General features: G+C 44.5%; 1 long non-coding RNA gene and 27 other non-coding genes across 29 annotated transcripts; all 28 read right to left on the bottom strand.

Annotated features, from left to right (window-relative positions):
* Positions 1-4,729: 4,729 nt before the first annotated feature.
* Positions 4,730-6,375, bottom strand: LOC138599745 (uncharacterized). Of its 2 annotated transcripts, XR_011308732.1 has the most exons (4): positions 6,313-6,375; positions 5,412-5,561; positions 5,228-5,314; positions 4,730-5,145 (listed from the first exon to the last, which is right to left on the bottom strand). It is a non-coding gene; the product is annotated as an uncharacterized lncRNA (long non-coding RNA). The 2 variants fall into 2 exon arrangements; XR_011308731.1 differs by lacking the exon at positions 6,313-6,375 and having other exon boundaries at positions 5,412-5,885.
* Positions 6,376-7,364: 989 nt separating this feature from the next.
* On the bottom strand, positions 7,365-7,453 carry trnay-gua (transfer RNA tyrosine (anticodon GUA)). Its single transcript is given in 2 exon segments — positions 7,365-7,400; positions 7,417-7,453. It is a non-coding gene; the product is annotated as a tRNA-Tyr (tRNA).
* A 2,736-nt stretch (positions 7,454-10,189) lies between these two features.
* trnat-agu (transfer RNA threonine (anticodon AGU)) lies at positions 10,190-10,263 on the bottom strand. Its single transcript has one exon. It is a non-coding gene; the product is annotated as a tRNA-Thr (tRNA).
* A 357-nt stretch (positions 10,264-10,620) lies between these two features.
* trnan-guu (transfer RNA asparagine (anticodon GUU)) lies at positions 10,621-10,694 on the bottom strand. Its single transcript has one exon. It is a non-coding gene; the product is annotated as a tRNA-Asn (tRNA).
* A 163-nt stretch (positions 10,695-10,857) lies between these two features.
* trnat-ugu (transfer RNA threonine (anticodon UGU)) lies at positions 10,858-10,931 on the bottom strand. Its single transcript has one exon. It is a non-coding gene; the product is annotated as a tRNA-Thr (tRNA).
* A 177-nt stretch (positions 10,932-11,108) lies between these two features.
* Positions 11,109-11,182, bottom strand: trnat-agu (transfer RNA threonine (anticodon AGU)). The gene has a single exon. It is a non-coding gene; the product is annotated as a tRNA-Thr (tRNA).
* A 357-nt stretch (positions 11,183-11,539) lies between these two features.
* Positions 11,540-11,613, bottom strand: trnan-guu (transfer RNA asparagine (anticodon GUU)). The gene has a single exon. It is a non-coding gene; the product is annotated as a tRNA-Asn (tRNA).
* Positions 11,614-11,776: 163 nt separating this feature from the next.
* Positions 11,777-11,850, bottom strand: trnat-ugu (transfer RNA threonine (anticodon UGU)). Its single transcript has one exon. It is a non-coding gene; the product is annotated as a tRNA-Thr (tRNA).
* Positions 11,851-12,027: 177 nt separating this feature from the next.
* Positions 12,028-12,101, bottom strand: trnat-agu (transfer RNA threonine (anticodon AGU)). The gene has a single exon. It is a non-coding gene; the product is annotated as a tRNA-Thr (tRNA).
* A 357-nt stretch (positions 12,102-12,458) lies between these two features.
* Positions 12,459-12,532, bottom strand: trnan-guu (transfer RNA asparagine (anticodon GUU)). Its single transcript has one exon. It is a non-coding gene; the product is annotated as a tRNA-Asn (tRNA).
* Positions 12,533-12,695: 163 nt separating this feature from the next.
* trnat-ugu (transfer RNA threonine (anticodon UGU)) lies at positions 12,696-12,769 on the bottom strand. Its single transcript has one exon. It is a non-coding gene; the product is annotated as a tRNA-Thr (tRNA).
* Positions 12,770-12,946: 177 nt separating this feature from the next.
* On the bottom strand, positions 12,947-13,020 carry trnat-agu (transfer RNA threonine (anticodon AGU)). The gene has a single exon. It is a non-coding gene; the product is annotated as a tRNA-Thr (tRNA).
* Positions 13,021-13,377: 357 nt separating this feature from the next.
* Positions 13,378-13,451, bottom strand: trnan-guu (transfer RNA asparagine (anticodon GUU)). Its single transcript has one exon. It is a non-coding gene; the product is annotated as a tRNA-Asn (tRNA).
* Positions 13,452-13,614: 163 nt separating this feature from the next.
* On the bottom strand, positions 13,615-13,688 carry trnat-ugu (transfer RNA threonine (anticodon UGU)). Its single transcript has one exon. It is a non-coding gene; the product is annotated as a tRNA-Thr (tRNA).
* Positions 13,689-13,865: 177 nt separating this feature from the next.
* Positions 13,866-13,939, bottom strand: trnat-agu (transfer RNA threonine (anticodon AGU)). Its single transcript has one exon. It is a non-coding gene; the product is annotated as a tRNA-Thr (tRNA).
* Positions 13,940-14,296: 357 nt separating this feature from the next.
* Positions 14,297-14,370, bottom strand: trnan-guu (transfer RNA asparagine (anticodon GUU)). Its single transcript has one exon. It is a non-coding gene; the product is annotated as a tRNA-Asn (tRNA).
* Positions 14,371-14,533: 163 nt separating this feature from the next.
* On the bottom strand, positions 14,534-14,607 carry trnat-ugu (transfer RNA threonine (anticodon UGU)). Its single transcript has one exon. It is a non-coding gene; the product is annotated as a tRNA-Thr (tRNA).
* Positions 14,608-14,784: 177 nt separating this feature from the next.
* On the bottom strand, positions 14,785-14,858 carry trnat-agu (transfer RNA threonine (anticodon AGU)). Its single transcript has one exon. It is a non-coding gene; the product is annotated as a tRNA-Thr (tRNA).
* Positions 14,859-15,215: 357 nt separating this feature from the next.
* Positions 15,216-15,289, bottom strand: trnan-guu (transfer RNA asparagine (anticodon GUU)). The gene has a single exon. It is a non-coding gene; the product is annotated as a tRNA-Asn (tRNA).
* Positions 15,290-15,452: 163 nt separating this feature from the next.
* On the bottom strand, positions 15,453-15,526 carry trnat-ugu (transfer RNA threonine (anticodon UGU)). Its single transcript has one exon. It is a non-coding gene; the product is annotated as a tRNA-Thr (tRNA).
* A 177-nt stretch (positions 15,527-15,703) lies between these two features.
* Positions 15,704-15,777, bottom strand: trnat-agu (transfer RNA threonine (anticodon AGU)). The gene has a single exon. It is a non-coding gene; the product is annotated as a tRNA-Thr (tRNA).
* A 357-nt stretch (positions 15,778-16,134) lies between these two features.
* trnan-guu (transfer RNA asparagine (anticodon GUU)) lies at positions 16,135-16,208 on the bottom strand. Its single transcript has one exon. It is a non-coding gene; the product is annotated as a tRNA-Asn (tRNA).
* A 163-nt stretch (positions 16,209-16,371) lies between these two features.
* On the bottom strand, positions 16,372-16,445 carry trnat-ugu (transfer RNA threonine (anticodon UGU)). Its single transcript has one exon. It is a non-coding gene; the product is annotated as a tRNA-Thr (tRNA).
* A 177-nt stretch (positions 16,446-16,622) lies between these two features.
* trnat-agu (transfer RNA threonine (anticodon AGU)) lies at positions 16,623-16,696 on the bottom strand. Its single transcript has one exon. It is a non-coding gene; the product is annotated as a tRNA-Thr (tRNA).
* Positions 16,697-17,053: 357 nt separating this feature from the next.
* trnan-guu (transfer RNA asparagine (anticodon GUU)) lies at positions 17,054-17,127 on the bottom strand. The gene has a single exon. It is a non-coding gene; the product is annotated as a tRNA-Asn (tRNA).
* Positions 17,128-17,290: 163 nt separating this feature from the next.
* trnat-ugu (transfer RNA threonine (anticodon UGU)) lies at positions 17,291-17,364 on the bottom strand. Its single transcript has one exon. It is a non-coding gene; the product is annotated as a tRNA-Thr (tRNA).
* Positions 17,365-17,541: 177 nt separating this feature from the next.
* On the bottom strand, positions 17,542-17,615 carry trnat-agu (transfer RNA threonine (anticodon AGU)). The gene has a single exon. It is a non-coding gene; the product is annotated as a tRNA-Thr (tRNA).
* Positions 17,616-17,972: 357 nt separating this feature from the next.
* On the bottom strand, positions 17,973-18,046 carry trnan-guu (transfer RNA asparagine (anticodon GUU)). Its single transcript has one exon. It is a non-coding gene; the product is annotated as a tRNA-Asn (tRNA).
* Between the last annotated feature and the right edge of the window lie 7 nt (positions 18,047-18,053).

Here is an 18,053-nt window from a genome sequence, read left to right as displayed (position 1 = left end):
GGCTGGTTCCCTGAAAGACTGTCACAGGAAGGACAACTGGTACAAGACCAACATTTTATCCTGCTGTCGTGACAAAACTCAGTTGTCATCAAGGGTCCTGGTGCTGGAGGTGTGACAAACAAATTGGCCCTTTTGGCAAGATGGTACATGGGACCTGACAAGATCCCCTCTGCCTCTGTTGTGCCTGACCTGCTGTATTCTCTGACAGCCTGTTGATGCTGCTGTTGTGGTTGAACCAGTTGAGCAGGGAGAACTCTTGCTGCCCGAAGAGGCTCTGCAGACTCAGAAATGGCATGGTTGTGTCACTGGATGAGGGTGTTCTGGTTCACTTCCACCAGATGAATCTCAGTTTCCTGCATCACCAGAGAGTTTCCAACAACAAGGTGCCTTATCCTGTGAAAGTCCCTCAAACTTAAGGAGCACCTTGAATCAGCCCTCTTACTTCTCCTTACTGTGCCTTGGTACATGTTCTCCACCAACCGACAGCAGCCACTGCGCAGATGCACTACTTGTACCTAACATGCAACGGGTGGTGCTCTCCACACCAGGCGTATTTGAGGGCTTCTTCAGTGTTCTGAATCGACCACTCAAGAGACTCTCTTCATGTCGAGGTGCATAAACCACCCGCTGCTTGTCACTTTCATCCAAGCTCTCCCACAGTGCTTTAATAGTGCTGGCCTGCTGGTTGCTGAGACAGACGGAGGTCTGATCCCGAAGCTCCACTAAGTACTCTGCCATTGCAGATGTTCCAGTCAGACTGACAGACTCCAGTCTTCGAAGGGAGCAAGTCCTGGTAAAACCCTGCAAAAGAATGCAGCCTACACCCTTCGATGGCGGCACCTGACCCCTATCTGACTGTTTCCGAGCCTCCAATCGCGTCCTCCTAATTCCAGCTTTTAAAGCCAATTGCGTCACGGGGATTTCAGAATTTTCATCTTTCCCAACCAATGGCGCTCAGAGGATTTCAGCTTTCTAGCTCCCGCCCCAGGGAGCAAGCAGCAATCTCTTGCGTGGATTGACCTGGGGCCTCATGTACGAAGGTTGCGTAAGCATGAAAACGTGGCGTACGTCCTTTTCCACGCTAACGTTCAGATGTATCAAAAGTGAAATGACCGTGGAAATGTGCGGTGCCCCACGCCAACTTCATGGCTGGTGTACGCACGTTTCTACAGCTATTGTACCTTTGGCGACACTCAGAGGTGATGCTGGGAAACTGTTAATAATGTGAAAACAAGTCATCAGAGTGGTGTGCACATTAGAGACACACTTATGAACGATTAACACACCCACGTGTTTGCAATTATATGGGTGGATATAAAAGCATGCGCAAAGTGATGGTATTAACAATGGCAGCGTTAGCACTGTTAGAAGACCTTGCAAATGGTGCAATCCGACGTGAGTGAGTATATAGGGAACGCGAGGATTTACTTGCAAACGGCGATAATTGGCTCATGAGCCGATTTCGTCTACCAAGGCCAGTGTTACTGGAGTTGTGCGCAGAGCTGCGGCCGGCCCTAGAGCACAACACGGCGAGGAGCCAGGGGTTGTCTGTGTCCACACAGGTGCTGACCACGCTGGGGTTCCTGGCAACGGGGGCATTCCAGCGGGAGCTGGCTGATCGGTCAGGAGTGTGCCAGTCAACCCTGAACCGCGCCATGCCAGCTGTGTGGGACGGAATCATCCGAATATCATCCAGGTACATCAAATTCCCATACAATGCTGTTGAACAGGCCAACATTAAAGCGCAATTTGCAGCGAGAGCCGGTTTCCCTAATGTAATCGGAGCTATTGACTGCACACACATTGCTATAAAAGCGCCATCACAGGATTAATTTGTTTTTGTTAATCGGAAACATTTTCATTCCGTCAATGTTCAAATCATATGTGATGCGCAGATGCAACTAACTAACAGCGTGGCTAGGTGGCCTGGTTCAACGCATGACTCATTTATTCTGACTAACAGCATGGTTGGGAACAGGCCAGAGGCTGGCATGGTGCGCGATGGGTGGCTTCTTGGTGAGTAATTCGTTTAATTGTCCCGAATGTAAACCAGCGCAATGCACATTTGGGCATGTGCGCATTCAAATATCATGTTTTTGTGTTTGTTTTTTGCTGGTGAAATTAGAGCCGCAGAGCTTTCTAACAAGCCCCCGATTGTCTCCCTGTGTTCAGCATTTATGTCAATAAACGCGTGCGTAAAGTTGGAAATGTCACACACACTCACACTATCAGCCGCGGCACACTTCTGCATTCATTAACAATAGTGTGGTTCATTTAAGTGGTGTATTGTATTCTGCTGTCATCTGACCCCAGGGGACCGTGGCTACCCCCTAAGAACGTGGCTGATGACCCCTCTAACAAACCCCAACACCGACCAAGAGAAGAGGTACAATGACCTCCATTCCCGCACTCGGGCAGTAGTGGAGAGGGCAATCGGCCTGCTGAAGGGACGGTGGCGCTGCCTGGACAGGTCAGGGGGGGTGCTGCTGTACCGACCTGAGAAGGTGTGCCGCATTGTGCTGGCCTGTGGCGTCCTCCACAACGTGGCACACCGCCACGGCATTCCACTGCCAGAGCAGAACATCCCCCCACCAGAGGAAGCGGATGCCGGACCCATCAACTTCAACCCACCCCGGGAAGCCATACGGGCCCGGCAGCATGTGATTTCAACCATGTAAAGAGGCAAGGACAGAATTCACTTATTCACAAGTGCATTTATTGCTTTGCTGATATCAGAGAGGACATTAATCATTTGATCTAGACGGTCGTTGATGCCACCGATTGCCCTCACAACTTCCTCTTGTGATTCCAGCACAGCTCGGGTGAGGACACGGCCAGTCGGGCGGACGTCAGCAGCTGGCGTGGAGACGCCGGGGCCGGCGGAGCCGGTGGAGACGCCGGGGCCGACGGAGGAGTCTGTGCCCTGACTTGGCTCATTGTCTATTCAGAAATGTAATAAATGAAGTAATTAAACATGAGTCAAAGTATTTGATATCCTGGCATCTTTACGCACGAGCTATGTGTATTGTGAGCAGCCCATTGTATGACCAGTATAATAACATTTATGAGTTCAGCAGATTTACCTTAGGGATGATCTGTGTCACCTTCATGGGCTCCCACCACTCCGGTGAGAGCTGTGTCACCCACTACAGCGGCCACTCTTTTGTAGAAGGGGGTGAGTTCCTCCACTCCTGTCCCCCCGCCTTTTGCAGTCATGCCTCGGCGGTGGGCAGAAATCCTCCGCTTAACTTCCACCTTTATGTCTGACCATTTCTTTTTCACTTCAGTGTGTGTGCTCTGACCCCACTGCATTTACAGCCTCACACACACGCTCCCACTCACTTCTTTTTCTCTTCATATTTATCCCTGCTGACAGGGTACCAAATAAAATATCCCTGCGCGTCTCCACTTCATTTACGAGTATCTCCAGCTCAGACTCAGTAAACTTTCTTTTCTTTCCTTTGTTCATGTTGAATGATCTGACAGAGAGGGGAATCTCAGGTGCAGGGCTCATTTAAATATGATTTGCATATTTAAATAGGGGCGTGGACAGGGAGGGGTCGGGTACTCAAACATGTGCGCTCAATTCCACGTTGATTGGGATGTACAAAGGAAATGTGCTTGGGTTCATGCGTACGCACAGATTCATACATCTGAATATTTTTGTGCGTACGACGTCTTCGTACATGAGGCCCCAGGTCTTGTCAAAGTAGAAATCAGCTGCACTTACTCTTTGGTATATTTATGTCAACACCCCTACCTGCATGACACACCAACTTAGTTCATGCTGATAATAAATTGAGAAGGACTTTATTCATGGGCACAAAATCTATTTTGTGCTGTCGTATCCTTCAACACCATGACAAGGACAAACTATTTTGGTCGAACCGGTAATGAAATCTAAGGCTTTGAAGACAACGGTTCAGCATCACTCCAAGGTCAACACACTTCAACGAAAAGCACATCCTTTGAGCTGGAATTGAACCAGAGACCTAAGGATTCCTGCTATTACCATCCTACAGTCCTCCGCTCTACCAACTCCGCTAAAGCTGGGGAACAATAGTCTGTATGGCGGGGGGAAGAAAGAGGAAAGAAGGGGAAGAAGGGGGAAGGAAGAAAAAGAGGGAAAAGAGAGGAAAAAGAGAGAAAAAGAGAGAAAAGGAGAGAAAATGAGGACTCTTAATGGCTCTTCTGCATGTGAAAAGCCCCTCCAGCTCATAATTTTTTATAATAATTCCAGAAATCACCCAAATGTTGAATATTTGTGGTTTCTGTAAATAGGAATTATGGATCCAAAGGTCGCAGGTTCAATCCCTGCCTGGATCAACACAAATTTCACCCAAAGTGCTTTGGATTGTTTAGATTAAAAAAGTGAAATAAGTTAAATGAGTTATATGAGTTATATGACATAAGAAAACACTTATTAGTATTCAGATTTAGTGAAATCAATACTATTTGTCATTCTGTATTTTATTATGCATTCATGATGTGCAGGAAAGTGATAGTGTGATTTTCATTTCACCTCAGTTTTTAGTTTTATTGTTTTATAGTTTTATTGACATTAATTCAAAGAACTGTATAAGTTATAAGACATTATTCCGAACTAATGAATTGAAAATATTAGCTTTTATTGTCTCTTTTCCATCTAAGTAATTTTATAGTCACAATATTATGGTACTGTATTGTGTTATCATCTGCATGGTGGGGCAAAAAGCAAAACCTTGTTTGACTCCTGGTTTTACACTGAGATTTAAATAAGTCAAATGAAAGAATTGTTGTAGAAACAAACCACATATTTATTATAAATAGAAAACACAGTGAAAACAAAGACGTCCCACCCCCCAAACCCTCTCTTTCACGCACCCCATCTCCACACACACGCACACAACATTATAGAACGACAATTAATTGAACACAACAAAATAAATAAGAAAAATTATGCCAAAAATTATTAATCAAATGACTCCAGTAGTGCAAAGAACACAATAGTGAATAAATACAATACCAAAAAAAAAGAATAAAATACAAATGTCTGCCCTTTTCCACTAAATGTCTTCCAGCCACTGCTCCAGTGGCATCCCTGCATGGGTCTGACAGTAGATGGTCTGTGGCCGCTTTCTTCGGTGGCTACACTTTCTTGGGAGGCTAAAGAGAAGCAGAAACATTAGTATAAAGAATACAACATCAACAATCTGCACATGACAATTTGATATTAGTTTACAAATACCTTCTTAGTATTGAAACCACAGTCACATGTCTGTGGGCCCTTGAACAGAGTTGCCTGCCCCCTCAGCTGCATTGGGCATTCCTCAATCTGTAATATTTCATGACAACAAATAAGCAAGTGTCTTTTTAAAAACATTTAGCTTCATCATTTATAACTGTATGCTAATTGCTTTATACAACTCTACCTTCTGATAGAGGTCATGCCACTTCTTCTGGCGGGGAGCAGGCCTGTTTCTTGCATCGGACGGCCAAACACCTGCGGCAGCAAACCTCCGCAGGCGTCACATCCATTCATCATCACCCATAGTCCTGTGTTTTTGTTGTGTTGAAGCCATCTGTGGCCAAAGAGGAGAAAAAATGTACACTATCAAATCCCACCATCTTAACACATAATGCTACCATCATAAGGTAAGATAAGACAGAACAAAGTCAATGTTAATATAGTATAGATATGTGGAATTAACTTATTCACAACTACTAATAAAACATAGCGATTAAGCATGGAATATAGGGCAAAAATACATAAACGAAGGGTACAACAGGTAAAAGTAAGGGTCAGTAAGGGTCATGTTGTGTGTAATAATTCAAGTTTCATTAGAAGTATATATAAGTTATAAGGTCATACTGTAAACAAAACACTGTTACTGTGAAATTGTTATTTAGCCTACCACACAGCAAAACTCCCCATTCTTTTTTAGTAACTGACCCCTCCCTCCACGAGATGTTAATAAATAATCAATAAGCTCATGAAATAGGGCAATGTTATATTCTATATATAAAAAACTTAGCCGAAATGGCCTCAACAACGTTAGTATCGAGGTGATACGACAACGACGTGCGGAGATACAGGATGCATGACGATGTAACACGACAAAATACAATACAAACATAACTTACGCGTCTCTAACGCTGACAACAATAATCATTGTAGTGAATGAAGACATTGACCGTGTTAACCAAGACGACTGTCGGTCTTTTTTTTTTTTATACCGACAACTGGATTTGACACAAAGACGCTAACCACAATGGCGCGAACGATCAATATAATAATATATGGATGACAATAGTTGTATTGATGCCATTTACCTTGAGATTGAGAGCTGAAATTCCGCTTCGAGTTTGAGTTTGCCGCCGCATCCGGTTCCCCGCAGAAAGTTGGACTTGCGTGGCTAAGATTGGCTGAGAGCAGGGAGGGGGGCGGGAGCTAGAAAGCTGAAATCCCCCGAGCGCCATTGGTTGGGAAAGATGAAAATTCTGAAATCCCCGCAACGCGATTGGCTTTGAAAGCTGAAATCGGGAGGACGCGATTGGAGGCTGGGAAACAGTCAGATAGGGGTCAGGTGCCGCCATCGAAGGGTGTAGGCTGCATTCTTTTGCAGGGTTTTACCAGGACTTGCCCCCTTCGAAGACTGGAGTCTGTCAGTCTGACTGGAACATCTGCAATGGCAGAGTACTTAGTGGAGCTTCGGGATCAGACCTCTGTCTGTCTCAGCAACCAGCAGGCCAGCACTATTAAAGCACTGTGGGAGAGCTTGGATGAAAGTGACAAGCAGCAGGTGGTTTATGCACCTCGACATGAAGAGAGTCTCTTGAGTGGTCGATTCAGAACACCGAAGAAGCCCTCAAATACGCCTGGTGTGGAGAGCACCACCCGTTGCATGTTAGGTACAAGTAGTGCATCTGCGCAGTGGCTGCTGTCGGTTGGTGGAGAACATGTACCAAGGCACAGTAAGGAGAAGTAAGAGGGCTGATTCAAGGTGCTCCTTAAGTTTGAGGGACTTTCACAGGATAAGGCACCTTGTTGTTGTTGGAAGGGGGTGCGGTGCTGCTATCGAAGGGAGCAAGCAGCAATCTCTTGCTTGGATTTACCAGGTCTTGTCAAAGAAGAAATCAGCTGCACTAACTCTCTGGTATATTTATGTCAACAACCCTACCTGCATGACACACCAACTTCGTTCATGCTGATAATAAATTGAGAAGGATTTTATACATGGGCACAAAATCTATTTTGTGCTGTCGTGTCCTTCAACACCATGACAAGGACAAACTATTTTGGTCAAACCGGTAATGAAATCTAAGGCTTTGAAGACAACGGTTCAGCATCACTCCAAGGTCAACACACTTCAACGAAAAGCACATCCTTCGAGCCGGAATTCAACCAGCGACCTAAGGATTCCTGCTATTACCATCCTACAATCCTCCGCTCTACCAACTGAGCTATCGAAGGGAGCAAGCAGCAATCTCTTCAGCATCACTCCAAGGTCAACACACTTCAACGAAAAGCACATCCTTCGAGCCGGAATTGAACATTTACCAGGACTTGAACAAGAAGAAATCCACCGCACTAATTCTATGTATATTTATGTCAGCACCCCTACCTGCATCCTCACCCCCGTCCGACTGTTTCCCAGCCTCCAATCGCGTCCTCCCGATTTCAGCTTTCAAAGCCAATCGCGTCACGGGGATTTCAGAATTTTCATCTTTCCCAACCAATGGCGCTCAGGGGATTTCAGCTTTCTAGCTCCCGCCCCCCTCCCTGCTTTCAGCCAATCTTAGCCACGCAAGTCCAACTTTCTGCGGGGTAATGGTCTGCACCGGATGCGGCGGCAAACTCAAACTCGAAGCGGAATTTCAGCTCTCAATCTCAAGGTAAATGGCATCAATACAACTATTGTCATCCATATATTATTATATTGATCGTTCGCGCCATTGTGGTTAGCGTCTTTGTGTCAAATCCAGTTGTCGGTATAAAAAAAAAGACCGACAGTCGTCTTGGTTAACACGGTCGATGTCTTCATTCACTACAATGATTATTGTTGTCAGCGTTAGAGACGTGTAAGTCATGTTTGTATTGTATTTTGTCGCGTAACATCGTCATGCATCCTGTATCTCCGAACGTCGTTGTCGTATCATCTCGATACTAACGTTGTTGAGGCCATTTCGGCTAAGTTATTTATATATAGAATATAACATTGCCCTATTTCATGAGATTATTGATTATTTATTAACATCTTGTGGAGGGAGGGGTCAGTTACTAAAAAAGAATGGGGAGTATTGCTGTGTGGTAGGCTAAATAACAATTTCACAGTAACAGTGTTTTGTTTACAGTATGACCTTATAACTTATATATACTTATAATGAAACTTGAGTTATTACACACAACATGACCCTTACTGACCCTTACTTTTACCTGTTGTACCCTTTGTTTATGTATTTTTGCCCTATATTCCATGCTTAATCTCTATGTTTTATTAGTAGTTGTGAATATGTTAATTTCACATATCTATACTATATTAACATTGGCTTTGTTCTGTCTTATCTTATCTTATGATGATAGCATTATGTGTTAAGATGGTGGGATTTGATAGTGTACGTTTCTCCTCTTTGGCCACAGATGGCTTCAACACAACAAAAACAAAGGACTATGGGTGATGATGAATGGATGTGACGCCTGCGGAGGTTTGCTGCCACAGGTGTTTGGCCGTCCGATGCAAGAAACAGGCCTGTTCCCCGCCAGAAGAAGTGGCATGACCTCTATCAGAAGGTAGAGTTGTATAAAGCAATTAGCATACAGTTATAAATGATAAAGCTAAATGTTTTTGAAAAGACACTTGCTTATTTGTTGTCATGAAATATTACAGATTGAGGAATGCCCAATGCAGCTGAGGGGGCAGGCAACTCTGTTCAAGGGCCCGAAGACATGTGACTGTGGTTTCCATACTAAGAAGGTATTTGTAAACTAATATCAAATTGTCATGTGCAGATTGTTGATGTTGTGTTCTTTATACTAATGTTTCTGCTTGTCTTTAGCCTCCCAAGAAAGTGTAGCCACCAAAGAAAGTGGCCACAGACCATCTACTGTCAGACCCATGCAGGGATGCCACTGGAGCATTGGCTGGAAGACATTTAGTGGAAAAGGGCAGACATTTGTATTTTATTCTTGTTTTTGGTATTTATTCATTATTGTGTTCTTTGCACTACTGGAGTCATTTGATTAATAATTTTTGGCATAATTTTTCTTATTTATTTTGTTGTGTTCAATTAATTGTCGTTCTATAATGTTGTTGTGCGTGTGTGTGGAGATGGGGTGCGTGAAAGAGAGGGTTTGGGGGGTGGGACGTCTTTGTTTTCACTGTGTTTTCTATTTATAATAAATATGTGTTCATTTGACTTATTTAAATCTCAGTGTAATACCAGGAGTAAACATGGTTTTGCTTTTTGCCCCCACCATGCATGATAACACAATACAGTACCATGATACTGTGGCTATAAAATAAACCTTTCTTAAATGGGAAGGAGATGCTAAAAGCTAATATTTTCATAATATAATAATAATGTCATACCTAATACAGATCTATGAATTAATGTCAATAAAACTTTCCTGCATCATGCATCGTGAATGCACAATAAAACACAGAATGACAAATAGTACTGATTTAATTAATTCTGAATACTAATAAGTGTTTTCTTATGTAGACATATAACTCCTTTAAACTTATTTCATCTAAACAATCCAAAGCACTTTGTTTAAAATTTGTTTTGATTCATAATTCCCATTTATAGAAACTGGATTTCTGGAATTATTATGAAAATGACGATCTGGAGGGGCTCTTTAAATGCAGAACAGCCATTAGGAGTCCTCAATTTCTCTCCTTTTCTCTCTTTTCTCCCTTTTTTTCCTCATTTTCCTCTCTTTTTCTTCCTTCCCCCTTCTTCCCCTTCATTCCTCTTTCTTCCCCCCTCTGTACAGACTATTGTTCCCCAGCTTCAACTGAGCCATAGCGCCAATAGTCTTGACAAAGCTTTGACCAATCCCTTGAAATATAATTGCATCAGTTCAGACAAAAGGCACAGAGATGGTTAGCGACATTCATTCTATGTTGAGCCTCGTCTGAAGCTGCATTTGAGGTTTGGCTGGTTTCAATACTCGGGAATTTGCCTCCATTGTAAAGAACAGCAAAGCAGGCACCGCTGGGATTTGAACCCAGGATCTCCTGTTTACTAGACAGGCACTTTGACCAACTAAGCCACGGCGCCATCCCTTCTTTGTGTTTGTGCATGTTTCATATTGAAAGTATAATTGAAGAAAATGAGCTTCTTAAAATCTTTTAACTCAAGTCAAAGGCAATGAAGGCAAAGTTGCGTGAAAAAGACTTACTCTTCAACCCTAGGATTTCATTGTCCAGGAAAAGCCAAGGACTTTGAAACCACCAGAGGAAAACCGCATCATCCCTGGAAGTCTTGAAAAAGAGATGGTGAAATTGTGAATGAGTGCTGTATAGTACTGTTTGTAACGGTTGGCCAACAAAGTTTATGCCGTGGACCTTGTGCTGCAGAGGAAGAATGACTCCCAGTTCATTGGTGACCTTGAACCATCCAATTACAGCCACGCATCGTCCCTGGGTGGGCTTGAACCACCAACCTCTCGGTTAACAGCCGAGCGCGCTGGCCGATTGCGCCACAGAGACATGCACTGCTAGAAGAACGGAAGGAGAAAGTATTCAGTGGTACCGCTACCAGGTCTGAAAAGGCGACAGTGAAGTGAAGGTGTAAAAGGGGGATTTGAATCCAATATCTCCCGTTTACAAGAAAGGCCCTTCCTGGAAAAGTTAAAGACAAGTGATGGTGGAAGGGCACTACTGGGATTTGAACCCAGGATCTCCTGTTTACAAGACAGGCGCTTTCACCAACTAAGCCATAGCGCCAGTAGTCTTGACAAAGCTTTGACCAATCCCTTGAAATATAATTGCATCAGTTCAGACAAAAGGCACAGAGATGGTTAGCGACATTCATTCTATGTTGAGCCTCGTCTGAAGCTGCATTTGAGGTTTGGCTGGTTTCAATACTCGGGAATTTGCCTCCATTGTAAAGAACAGCAAAGCAGGCACCGCTGGGATTTGAACCCAGGATCTCCTGTTTACTAGACAGGCACTTTGACCAACTAAGCCACGGCGCCATCCCTTCTTTGTGTTTGTGCATGTTTCATATTGAAAGTATAATTGAAGAAAATGAGCTTCTTAAAATCTTTTAACTCAAGTCAAAGGCAATGAAGGCAAAGTTGCGTGAAAAAGACTTACTCTTCAACCCTAGGATTTCATTGTCCAGGAAAAGCCAAGGACTTTGAAACCACCAGAGGAAAACCGCATCATCCATGGAAGTCTTGAAAAAGAGATGGTGAAATTGTGAATGAGTGCTGTATAGTACTGTTTGTAACGGTTGGCCAACAAAGTTTATGCCGTGGACCTTGTGCTGCAGAGGAAAAACGACTCCCAGTTCATTGGTGACCTTGAACCATCCAATTACAGCCACGCATCGTCCCTGGGTGGGCTTGAACCACCAACCTCTCGGTTAACAGCCGAGTGCGCTGGCCGATTGCGCCACAGAGACATGCACTGCTAGAAGAACGGAAGGAGAAAGTATTCAGTGGTACCGCTACCAGGTCTGAAAAGGCGACAGTGAAGTGAAGGTGTAAAAGGGGGATTTGTAGCCAATATCTCCTGTTTACAAGAAAGGCCCTTCCTGGAAAAGTTAAAGACAAGTGATGGTGGAAGGGCACTACTGGGATTTGAACCCAGGATCTCCTGTTTACAAGACAGGCGCTTTCACCAACTAAGCCATAGCGCCAGTCGTCTTGACAGAGCTTTGACCAATCCCTTGAAATATAATTGCATCAGTTCAGACAAAAGGCACAGAGATGGTTAGCGACATTCATTCTATGTTGAGCCTCGTCTGAAGCTGCATTTGAGGTTTGGCTGGTTTCAATACTCGGGAATTTGCCTCCATTGTAAAGAACAGCAAAGCAGGCACCGCTGGGATTTGAACCCAGGATCTCCTGTTTACTAGACAGGCACTTTGACCAACTAAGCCACGGCGCCATCCCTTCTTTGTGTTTGTGCATGTTTCATATTGAAAGTATAATTGAAGAAAATGAGCTTCTTAAAATCTTTTAACTCAAGTCAAAGGCAATGAAGGCAAAGTTGCGTGAAAAAGACTTACTCTTCAACCCTAGGATTTCATTGTCCAGGAAAAGCCAAGGACTTTGAAACCACCAGAGGAAAACCGCATCATCCCTGGAAGTCTTGAAAAAGAGATGGTGAAATTGTGAATGAGTGCTGTATAGTACTGTTTGTAACGGTTGGCCAACAAAGTTTATGCCGTGGACCTTGTGCTGCAGAGGAAGAATGACTCCCAGTTCATTGGTGACCTTGAACCATCCAATTACAGCCACGCATCGTCCCTGGGTGGGCTTGAACCACCAACCTCTCGGTTAACAGCCGAGCGCGCTGGCCGATTGCGCCACAGAGACATGCACTGCTAGAAGAACGGAAGGAGAAAGTATTCAGTGGTACCGCTACCAGGTCTGAAAAGGCGACAGTGAAGTGAAGGTGTAAAAGGGGGATTTGAAGCCAATATCTCCCGTTTACAAGAAAGGCCCTTCCTGGAAAAGTTAAAGACAAGTGATGGTGGAAAGGCACTACTGGGATTTGAACCCAGGATCTCCTGTTTACAAGACAGGTGCTTTCACCAACTAAGCCATAGCGCCAATAGTCTTGACAAAGCTTTGACCAATCCCTTGAAATATAATTGCATCAGTTCAGACAAAAGGCACAGAGATGGTTAGCGACATTCATTCTATGTTGAGCCTCGTCTGAAGCTGCATTTGAGGTTTGGCTGGTTTCAATACTCGGGAATTTGCCTCCATTGTAAAGAACAGCAAAGCAGGCACCGCTGGGATTTGAACCCAGGATCTCCTGTTTACTAGACAGGCACTTTGACCAACTAAGCCACGGCGCCATCCCTTCTTTGTGTTTGTGCATGTTTCATATTGAAAGTATAATTGAAGAAAATGAGCTTCTTAAAATCTTTTAACTCAAGTCAAAGGCAATGAAGGCAAAGTTGCGTGAAAAAGACTTACTCTTCAACCCTAGGATTTCATTGTCCAGGAAAAGCCAAGGACTTTGAAACCACCAGAGGAAAACCGCATCATCCCTGGAAGTCTTGAAAAAGAGATGGTGAAATTGTGAATGAGTGCTGTATAGTACTGTTTGTAACGGTTGGCCAACAAAGTTTATGCCGTGGACCTTGTGCTGCAGAGGAAAAATGACTCCCAGTTCATTGGTGACCTTGAACCATCCAATTACAGCAAAGCATCGTCCCTGGGTGGGCTTGAACCACCAACCTCTCGGTTAACAGCCGAGCGCGCTGGCCGATTGCGCCACAGAGACATGCACTGCTAGAAGAACGGAAGGAGAAAGTATTCAGTGGTACCGCTACCAGGTCTGAAAAGGCGACAGTGAAGTGAAGGTGTAAAAGGGGGATTTGAAGCCAATATCTCCCGTTTACAAGAAAGGCCCTTCCTGGAAAAGTTAAAGACAAGTGATGGTGGAAGGGCACTACTGGGATTTGAACCCAGCATCTCCTGTTTACAAGACAGGCGCTTTCACCAACTAAGCCATAGCGCCAGTAGTCTTGACAAAGCTTTGACCAATCCCTTGAAATATAATTGCATCAGTTCAGACAAAAGGCACAGAGATGGTTAGCGACATTCATTCTATGTTGAGCCTCGTCTGAAGCTGCATTTGAGGTTTGGCTGGTTTCAATACTCGGGAATTTGCCTCCATTGTAAAGAACAGCAAAGCAGGCACCGCTGGGATTTGAACCCAGGATCTCCTGTTTACTAGACAGGCACTTTGACCAACTAAGCCACGGCGCCATCCCTTCTTTGTGTTTGTGCATGTTTCATATTGAAAGTATAATTGAAGAAAATGAGCTTCTTAAAATCTTTTAACTCAAGTCAAAGGCAATGAAGGCAAAGTTGCGTGAAAAAGACTTACTCTTCAACCCTAGGATTTCATTGTCCAGGAAAAGCCAAGGACTTTGAAACCACCAGAGGAAAACCGCATCATCCCTGGAAGTCTTGAAAAAGAGATGGTGAAATTGTGAATGAGTGCTGTATAGTACTGTTTGTAACGGTTGGCCAACAAAGTTTATGCCGTGGACCTTGTGCTGCAGAGGAAAAACGACTCCCAGTTCATTGGTGACCTTGAACCATCCAATTACAGCCACGCATCGTCCCTGGGTGGGCTTGAACCACCAACCTCTCGGTTAACAGCCGAGCGCGCTGGCCGATTGCGCCACAGAGACATGCACTGCTAGAAGAACGGAAGGAGAAAGTATTCAGTGGTACCGCTACCAGGTCTGAAAAGGCGACAGTGAAGTGAAGGTGTAAAAGGGGGATTTGAAGCCAATATCTCCCGTTTACAAGAAAGGCCCTTCCTGGAAAAGTTAAAGACAAGTGATGGTGGAAAGGCACTACTGGGATTTGAACCCAGGATCTCCTGTTTACAAGACAGGCGCTTTCACCAACTAAGCCATAGCGCCAGTAGTCTTGACAAAGCTTTGACCAATCCCTTGAAATATAATTGCATCAGTTCAGACAAAAGGCACAGAGATGGTTAGCGACATTCATTCTATGTTGAGCCTCGTCTGAAGCTGCATTTGAGGTTTGGCTGGTTTCAATACTCGGGAATTTGCCTCCATTGTAAAGAACAGCAAAGCAGGCACCGCTGGGATTTGAACCCAGGATCTCCTGTTTACTAGACAGGCACTTTGACCAACTAAGCCACGGCGCCATCCCTTCTTTGTGTTTGTGCATGTTTCATATTGAAAGTATAATTGAAGAAAATGAGCTTCTTAAAATCTTTTAACTCAAGTCAAAGGCAATGAAGGCAAAGTTGCGTGAAAAAGACTTACTCTTCAACCCTAGGATTTCATTGTCCAGGAAAAGCCAAGGACTTTGAAACCACCAGAGGAAAACCGCATCATCCCTGGAAGTCTTGAAAAAGAGATGGTGAAATTGTGAATGAGTGCTGTATAGTACTGTTTGTAACGGTTGGCCAACAAAGTTTATGCCGTGGACCTTGTGCTGCAGAGGAAAAACGACTCCCAGTTCATTGGTGACCTTGAACCATCCAATTACAGCCACGCATCGTCCCTGGGTGGGCTTGAACCACCAACCTCTCGGTTAACAGCCGAGCGCGCTGGCCGATTGCGCCACAGAGACATGCACTGCTAGAAGAACGGAAGGAGAAAGTATTCAGTGGTACCGCTACCAGGTCTGAAAAGGCGACAGTGAAGTGAAGGTGTAAAAGGGGGATTTGAAGCCAATATCTCCCGTTTACAAGAAAGGCCCTTCCTGGAAAAGTTAAAGACAAGTGATGGTGGAAGGGCACTACTGGGATTTGAACCCAGGATCTCCTGTTTACAAGACAGGCGCTTTCACCAACTAAGCCATAGCGCCAGTAGTCTTGACAAAGCTTTGACCAATCCCTTGAAATATAATTGCATCAGTTCAGACAAAAGGCACAGAGATGGTTAGCGACATTCATTCTATGTTGAGCCTCGTCTGAAGCTGCATTTGAGGTTTGGCTGGTTTCAATACTCGGGAATTTGCCTCCATTGTAAAGAACAGCAAAGCAGGCACCGCTGGGATTTGAACCCAGGATCTCCTGTTTACTAGACAGGCACTTTGACCAACTAAGCCACGGCGCCATCCCTTCTTTGTGTTTGTGCATGTTTCATATTGAAAGTATAATTGAAGAAAATGAGCTTCTTAAAATCTTTTAACTCAAGTCAAAGGCAATGAAGGCAAAGTTGCGTGAAAAAGACTTACTCTTCAACCCTAGGATTTCATTGTCCAGGAAAAGCCAAGGACTTTGAAACCACCAGAGGAAAACCGCATCATCCCTGGAAGTCTTGAAAAAGAGATGGTGAAATTGTGAATGAGTGCTGTATAGTACTGTTTGTAACGGTTGGCCAACAAAGTTTATGCCGTGGACCTTGTGCTGCAGAGGAAAAACGACTCCCAGTTCATTGGTGACCTTGAACCATCCAATTACAGCCACGCATCGTCCCTGGGTGGGCTTGAACCACCAACCTCTCGGTTAACAGCCGAGCACGCTGGCCGATTGCGCCACAGAGACATGCACTGCTAGAAGAACGGAAGGAGAAAGTATTCAGTGGTACCGCTACCAGGTCTGAAAAGGCGACAGTGAAGTGAAGGTGTAAAAGGGGGATTTGTAGCCAATATCTCCTGTTTACAAGAAAGGCCCTTCCTGGAAAAGTTAAAGACAAGTGATGGTGGAAAGGCACTACTGGGATTTGAACCCAGGATCTCCTGTTTACAAGACAGGCGCTTTCACCAACTAAGCCATAGCGCCAGTAGTCTTGACAAAGCTTTGACCAATCCCTTGAAATATAATTGCATCAGTTCAGACAAAAGGCACAGAGATGGTTAGCGACATTCATTCTATGTTGAGCCTCGTCTGAAGCTGCATTTGAGGTTTGGCTGGTTTCAATACTCGGGAATTTGCCTCCATTGTAAAGAACAGCAAAGCAGGCACCGCTGGGATTTCAACCCAGGATCTCCTGTTTACTAGACAGGCACTTTGACCAACTAAGCCACGGCGCCATCCCTTCTTTGTGTTTGTGCATGTTTCATATTGAAAGTATAATTGAAGAAAATGAGCTTCTTAAAATCTTTTAACTCAAGTCAAAGGCAATGAAGGCAAAGTTGCGTGAAAAAGACTTACTCTTCAACCCTAGGATTTCATTGTCCAGGAAAAGCCAAGGACTTTGAAACCACCAGAGGAAAACCGCATCATCCCTGGAAGTCTTGAAAAAGAGATGGTGAAATTGTGAATGAGTGCTGTATAGTACTGTTTGTAACGGTTGGCCAACAAAGTTTATGCCGTGGACCTTGTGCTGCAGAGGAAAAACGACTCCCAGTTCATTGGTGACCTTGAACCATCCAATTACAGCAAAGCATCGTCCCTGGGTGGGCTTGAACCACCAACCTCTCGGTTAACAGCCGAGCGCGCTGGCCGATTGCGCCACAGAGACATGCACTGCTAGAAGAACGGAAGGAGAAAGTATTCAGTGGTACCGCTACCAGGTCTGAAAAGGCGACAGTGAAGTGAAGGTGTAAAAGGGGGATTTGAAGCCAATATCTCCCGTTTACAAGAAAGGCCCTTCCTGGAAAAGTTAAAGACAAGTGATGGTGGAAGGGCACTACTGGGATTTGAACCCAGCATCTCCTGTTTACAAGACAGGCGCTTTCACCAACTAAGCCATAGCGCCAGTAGTCTTGACAAAGCTTTGACCAATCCCTTGAAATATAATTGCATCAGTTCAGACAAAAGGCACAGAGATGGTTAGCGACATTCATTCTATGTTGAGCCTCGTCTGAAGCTGCATTTGAGGTTTGGCTGGTTTCAATACTCGGGAATTTGCCTCCATTGTAAAGAACAGCAAAGCAGGCACCGCTGGGATTTGAACCCAGGATCTCCTGTTTACTAGACAGGCACTTTGACCAACTAAGCCACGGCGCCATCCCTTCTTTGTGTTTGTGCATGTTTCATATTGAAAGTATAATTGAAGAAAATGAGCTTCTTAAAATCTTTTAACTCAAGTCAAAGGCAATGAAGGCAAAGTTGCGTGAAAAAGACTTACTCTTCAACCCTAGGATTTCATTGTCCAGGAAAAGCCAAGGACTTTGAAACCACCAGAGGAAAACCGCATCATCCCTGGAAGTCTTGAAAAAGAGATGGTGAAATTGTGAATGAGTGCTGTATAGTACTGTTTGTAACGGTTGGCCAACAAAGTTTATGCCGTGGACCTTGTGCTGCAGAGGAAGAATGACTCCCAGTTCATTGGTGACCTTGAACCATCCAATTACAGCCACGCATCGTCCCTGGGTGGGCTTGAACCACCAACCTCTCGGTTAACAGCCGAGCGCGCTGGCCGATTGCGCCACAGAGACATGCACT

The sequence above is a fragment of the Semicossyphus pulcher genome, unplaced genomic scaffold, assembly GCF_022749685.1.
Source record: "Semicossyphus pulcher isolate SPU_LCO1_2020_fin unplaced genomic scaffold, fSemPul1.0.p SCAF_20, whole genome shotgun sequence".
NCBI classification, from domain to species: Eukaryota; Metazoa; Chordata; class Actinopteri; order Labriformes; family Labridae; genus Semicossyphus; species Semicossyphus pulcher.
Note: the sequence above shows the minus strand (reverse complement) of the source record. Positions and strands in the feature narration are given on the sequence as shown.